The sequence below is a fragment of the Cynara cardunculus genome, assembly GCF_001531365.2.
Source record: "Cynara cardunculus var. scolymus isolate 2C chromosome LG 14, CcrdV1, whole genome shotgun sequence".
Taxonomy (NCBI): domain Eukaryota; kingdom Viridiplantae; phylum Streptophyta; class Magnoliopsida; order Asterales; family Asteraceae; genus Cynara; species Cynara cardunculus.
This window is the reverse complement of record NC_037541.1, coordinates 9772946-9779582: the sequence shown is the minus strand read 5'-3', so window position 1 is coordinate 9779582 and position 6637 is coordinate 9772946. Positions and strand designations below refer to the sequence as shown.

At 35.4% G+C, this 6637-nt stretch overlaps 1 long non-coding RNA gene across 1 annotated transcript; it reads left to right on the top strand.

Moving 5' to 3' along the window:
• Positions 1-4840: 4840 nt before the first annotated feature.
• Positions 4841-6044, top strand: LOC112527044. Its single transcript, XR_003070676.1, has 2 exons — positions 4841-4908; positions 5679-6044. It is a non-coding gene; the product is annotated as an uncharacterized LOC112527044 (long non-coding RNA).
• The last annotated feature ends 593 nt before the right edge of the window (positions 6045-6637 follow it).

The window sequence follows — 6637 nt, the reverse complement described above, 5'->3', positions numbered from 1 at the left end:
ATGGGAGGAGACGAGATCGATTGGAAGGAGGAAGGAGGAAGGAGGGGTGGGAGGAGCAGCGGCGACCGACGACTAGCGACCGGCGACCAAACGGAAGATAACGGGAGACAAGTTACCTGATAGAAGCGAGACCGACGAAGCTGTGGAAAGCGCGACCGATGACACAGAGGCGGAGGTCACCGGCGATGGAGAAGATGGAGGTGATAACCGGCAACCTGTGCAAGGCGACGACTTGGGTGAAGGAGACGATGAGCGCGGCTGGTAAAGGGTGTGGAAGGGTAAAGAGGGAAGAAATGTAATCTGAATAGTTTAGTGAAGTCATCTATACTATCTTATAATACATTTGGCTAAAACTCTTAATCTCTTAAACTCTTAAAAACAACTTCTATTACTTTAGGTACAACCTACTAAAACATGCTATCCTAAACTCCCGTTTCTAAACCCAATCCCATTTTTTATCACAACCCTAATCCTAATCCCAATCTCAATCCCAATCTATCACTCCTAACCAATTCGATGAAATCGTTTAATTCCCAATCCCATTTTTATCGCAACCCTAAAAACGATTTCATCCTATCCCATTTCGATTTCATAAACCCTATACGATTTCCTATAATCTCAACGACCAGTGTTACGGAAGGTTTATTGAAGCGTTTGTTCCAGAGGTAATGTAACATAAGCATTGCATAGGATAGTCTCTCTTTTCTGGTTCGATTTCGGATTAGTTCAGTTATATGTAGTTCTACTCAGTTTATGAGTTAATTTCTACTTTGAATCATCATGGAGATTTAATATATCTTGGAGCAAAATCTGATGTCTACATTGAATAGTTACACACATCTAATAATGGTTGTTAGGTTATCTTTGCGGATAATGATAGTTCTTAATTTGTATTGAAATTGTTCGGTTTACGCATCTATTTGTTGTGCGGGAACTTTCTTGTGTGTGTGATTATACCTATATGTCTATTGCCATGAATTGAAGTGCTTATTATAACTGAATATCATTAGGTTGTTTATGGAGAAAGGTATCTAGCTTGATCTAGAGATTAAGCGCTTTAATCTGGAGGTATGCTCTTCAAAACGATATTGATTTATATTTCAATTTTGATTTCTGCCACTACTCTGCTGATGAGATTTTAACTTTCTTTCTCTTTTTTTGGTTTAACCGAATGATTCATAGTATGCGATTGATGAAGCCAAGGCTATTTACAACTTAGAGGTAAGAATCCTCTATTACATAGCAATTATAATTTCTGAGTATTGTAGGTCTTCTGTTCAAATTTTGAGTTTGATCAAATGTGGTTGGGGGGCTGCGGGCTAGAAGGTGGAGATGGAGAAGAAGTGAAAGAATCTTAAGGTGCTAGAACTTAAGGGTTTCTTGGAGAAGGTGGACCTTTTGATAGAGCAAGCAGAGATTGTTAGTAATGCTATAGTGAAATCTGGTGCCAATTAAGGTACACTCTGATTATGGGCTGTATGTGTTTAGGAGTCTTACATGTGCAAAGAGTTATGTTTTGTTATATGTGTATATGTTTGCTTGGTATCCTTAGAAGGTAGTTTGGTAAAGTAAACTCCTACGGTATCGTATATGTTTTTGTCAATGATTTTCAATTTGGAATTGCTTTAAGATTGCTTTTGAGTGATCAATGCACTAATTTATTATTTGGGTATGCAGATACATGGCATGGTTGTAGTTACTAGATGGTAACAAGCATTTGTGTTGTGTATAGGGTAAGATTTGCTGCTGAGATTGGAAGCTTTTCTTGTAGTCATTGTGAAATTGTCTTGATTCTTTTTTATGGTAAAATACAGATCCATGAAATGTGAAGGTGGTATATAACTTGCTCATAACAACTGATGCATCAAATCTACAAAGTTAATCTGTTTCTAATTTTTTTCACTTTTTTTTGTGTTTTTCCATGTAACTGATATTAAGTTTTCAATTTCTTTGTTTTTCATATTTTTATTTCTTATGATGTTAGATTTTGTGGGTGTTTCTTGAATTTAGCTTGATCAACAAATATAGATTATCTTTCAGTGAGATTTTGTTTAATTACTTGCATTCTATATTCTTCTTTTGTTTTTAAATCAATTTTGGTGTTCTTTTTGCTTCTTATGCCTTTGCAACAACTTCCAACACAACCCATTCGCTAACCCTTCAATGTCGAATCCACCAATGGAGTCATTGGCATAAATTTTAGGCTTCTTAAACTTGTGGATGAAGATGTAAGAGATCTGCTCGTGGCTGCGAGCTTTGTACTTGCTGCTTCTGAAGCAGTTGCAGACAGAAGATCTTCTTCTCAAAGAAAGTGGTGGGAGGCTTATGGAAGATTGTACAAAAAGGTTGAATATATGCGCCAACTTTTTGCGTTATATAAAATTTTAGAAATTACTCCACTTCAAAGAATTTATTGTAGTGATTGGTGAAGTGTTTGGTAACGCTTACTTGGGTAGGAGTTTACCAAGTCATATTATCTTACTAGATAGATATGGTAGGGACCAAAAATTTTACCCGGTAAGAACGAGACAAGGACAATAGTCTTACCCGACAAGTGAGGGTGATGACTCTTACCATGGTAAGCGCTTACCGAGTAAATTGTTGCAAAGAATATCGTTTTTGTGAACTATAATCTTACCCGTTAAGTAAATGATAGTGTTGAATTTTACCCGTAAGCGCTTACCGGTAAAATGTTTGGTAAAAGGGCCCCTTATATTGCCTTATTACATTGTTAACACCTATAAGAACATAAACTCTGATGGGTTTGATGTTAATATACAACTTTGGATCATTTACGTGCTTGATGCTATTATTGCCTTTTTTATAATCCAACTCTATCAAGTCAAGGACTCAAACTAAATAAAGCATCTATCTCAACATTATGGGCTTTGGCAGCGCCTGGGTTTGAATCAAACCCAGGAAGACGAGATATAAAAAATTCTAGCAACAATCATTTGTAAATAAATCGTCGAACCATTTGATTCATTTCTTGCAATTATCAGTTTGTTTWTGGTGACTTCTCTATACCTTAGTTGTGAATTATCTGTCATGTATTTGTTAAAAGGCATCATGCTATCCGGTAATTATACAGCTCTGTAACATTGGTATATTTTGAATGGAGAACATATMCAGCCAACTTCCTAGGTGTCAAATTATTTTCAGGTATAAGATGAATGGTGGTGTGAACCAGGCCATGGGGATTGGTGTACTTTTTTGGAGAAGTATACACTCTATCGTGATGGCATGTACCATAAGGTATGTGTAATGTTCTTTATTTCTTGTTGCTTTCTACTACTTCTAGAGTTCACCCATGGAACAATGCAACACCGAGCATGACAATGCAACACCGAGCAAGTGTATGAACACAGCCTTTTAAACTTTTCGTATAATTTTCCTTTTCTAATCTATAGTTTCTTAAGGACAAAAACCATTCTTAAAATGCAACATGGCTTAATCGCTCTCCTTAACAATCTAGCACATAGGTGGTGTTATTAATAGATACCCAGTGACAAGATGGTTTTGCTCCATTACAGAAAAGGTAAAAAGACGAAGTGGCAACCAGAGGCATTATACAAGAATAACTTATGTACAATAAAAACGCGAAGTGGCAAGACCTGAACATCCTCTTGCAAAACTTTGAAATACCCCTAGGCAAAGAATGAGGGATGGCAAACCATCTCTACCATAAGACTATGATCCCACACAACTGATCTGCCAGCATGTTTATTGCTTTCTTTATAAATATGTTGTATCTAATAAATATTTGACATTAAAGCTTCTATATGCCATACTATGTACACGCTATCCATGGAAATGTCATAAGACCATCTAAGCAATTCATGGATCACGCTCTGTAGTGTTCACTTCTGGACTTGTGTCCTCGGCAATATGTACATCAACAAATAATTTTTGCTACAGCAAAATGGATCTGCTTTGATCACACAACCATGAATAAGCAACAATGACCAAATCATTAACATCCATAAGTAAACCTCCACCTGAACTTTTCCTGCTATTTGATTAGCATTCTTYTCTTTCTCAGGAAAAAAAGGATAGATGTCAGATAAGAACGTCTCTATTGTTTTAGCTTATCTTGGATCCCCCGATCTTGGGCAGTCACATAGAGTGAGTGACAAAAGATCTCCTATTGTTTGTTGGTGACTTCATTTACAAATTTAGATGAAATGTTAGGTCTTGATTACTGTGATCTGGTAAACTTATTGTTTGTGGCACAGATAGTTGAGTTTTTGGAGCTGTACTTAGAGGTAGCAGCAGTAAATTGGTTTTATGCAACCGACATGAATAAAAAGGAAACTTTGATACTAATGCCTAATATTTATGTGATTAGATGGTATGCTTTGTATCTTGTTCATTCAAAGGTGGTTGTAGATCTACAATCCTGAACTTTGGACCTTGCCAAAACAGATCTCTGATTATGGTTTTGAATAGTTACATCATATAAGATGGCAGCGAAAGGGAGTGCCCAACCATATAGATTGTATTTAGAATAGTTGGGAGGTAAACATGGTGTTGTGTAGCTACAAGGCCATTGCAAAGGACATATTAGGGTTATTGGAATCGAGAACCAGTGATCCATTGTTGATCTGTGTTGCTGGGTGATTTCTTTCAAGTCTTTTCTTTGCCTTGTTCATTCGTATCTTGCTTACAAAATGATACTGAAAGTTGTTATATGACAATGACTAACTTTGACCCATGCATTAATGAGATATTTGGATTTTAATAGCAGTACATGATGTGCAGCAAGATCAATTTCAGCGCCTACTGCCGACATTCATTCAAGTAAGATTTATCTGAATCAGAAGAAATTGAATAATGGAATGTATTGTCTGCTGTGTCGCAAATATTGAAGATTTAGGGAACAATCACATGTGATGGCTTATTACCACGGTAAGCGCTTACCATGTAAATTGTTGCAAATAATATCGTTTTGTGAACTATAATCTTACCCGGTAAGTAAATGATAGTGTTAAATTTTACCCGTAAGCGCTTACCGGTGAAGTGTTTGATAACGCTTACTTGGGTAAGAGTTTACCAAGTCATATTATCTTACTAGATAGATATGGTAGGGACCAAAAATTTTACCTGGTAAGAACAAGACAAGGACAATAGTCTTACCCGACAAGTGAGGGTGATGACTCTTACCACGGTAAGCGCTTACCGAGTAAATTGTTGCAAAAAATATCATTTTTGTGAACTATAATCTTACCCGGTAAGTAAATGGTAGTGTTGAATTTTACCGGTAAGCGCTTACCGGTAAAATATTTGGTAAAGGGCCCCTTATATTGCCTTATTGCCTTGTTAACACCTATAAGAACATAAACTCTGATGGGTTTGAGGTTGATATACAACTTTGGATCACTTTACGTGCTTGATACTATTATTGCCTTTTTTATAATCCAACTCTATCAAGTCAAGGACTCAAACTAAATTAAGCATCTATCTCAACATTATGGGCTTTGGCAGCACCTGGGTTTGATTCAAACCAGGGAAGACAAGATATAAAAAATTCTAGCAACAATCATTTGTTTGCAATTATCAGTTTGTTTCTGGTGAGGTGATCATAGGATTTTGAAAATGGGATGAAGCAAATATTTGAATAAGGTTTATTGGTTTTGTTTTTTTTAATCTCTGTGGGATTTTAGCTTTTGTTATTGCAGATATGTCAATTGGCAGCGAAAGATATGGGACAAGACAATTACATTGGACCTGTAGAACATGTCGGAGAACAAGGCAATGACACTGTTGGCACATTGCACGTTTGGTATATTCAATGGTTACGAGTTTGGTTGCATCGACTAGCGATGATAAGACAATGACATTTGTTTTGATGTAGTATGTGTTACGAGTTGTTTTGTTTATGTTGTTCAACTTTTATCTAATTTGGATGACGGATGTTGTTTTTTGCCTTCAATGGAAGTTGGTTGGTTTGGCCAAAGTCCATTGGTGGTATCTTTTGGGAACTAGAAACCCACAATAATCCATTTATGTCAGTTTGGAAATGCTTAAACTGAGGTTTGGTTTAATCTTGTTTYATGTTATTCATTTACATCCCTTTTTATAATCGTTTATAATAATTTTACTTCCTGCAACATTGTGCTGGTAACATTTTAACTACTTGATTTGTTTGCTACATGTAAAATTATCGTCGTGATTTAATGATTTGTTGATTTAGTTTTTTTTTTGTGGTTGCTTTGTGACAGTTGTGCTATTATAGCATCAGCTGGAGTTTGTACCGAGTGTTGAATATACATGGATTATTATAGCATCTGGTAACAATACTAAAAGTAAATTATGATCATCTATACTATCTTATAAARCAAATTTAACAAAAGTCTTAAAGTMTTAAAATACTAAATGACCAAGATACTCTTGATATCACTTTTYCACTTTTTCACCCCTCATCTCTTCAYATACACTYACCTCCTCACATACACTMWYCYYYYMMMAMCSRWTTTTTTTAAATTATAATTTTAAATTTACACTTTATACYTCTATAATTAGTTAATTAATTTACTTTACGTCYTTTACTTTCAAATGTTTAATTTTAAACTTTTATCAAATTAATATACATAATCATATATCAATTAAAACATGTTTAAAAAATACATTTTTATTT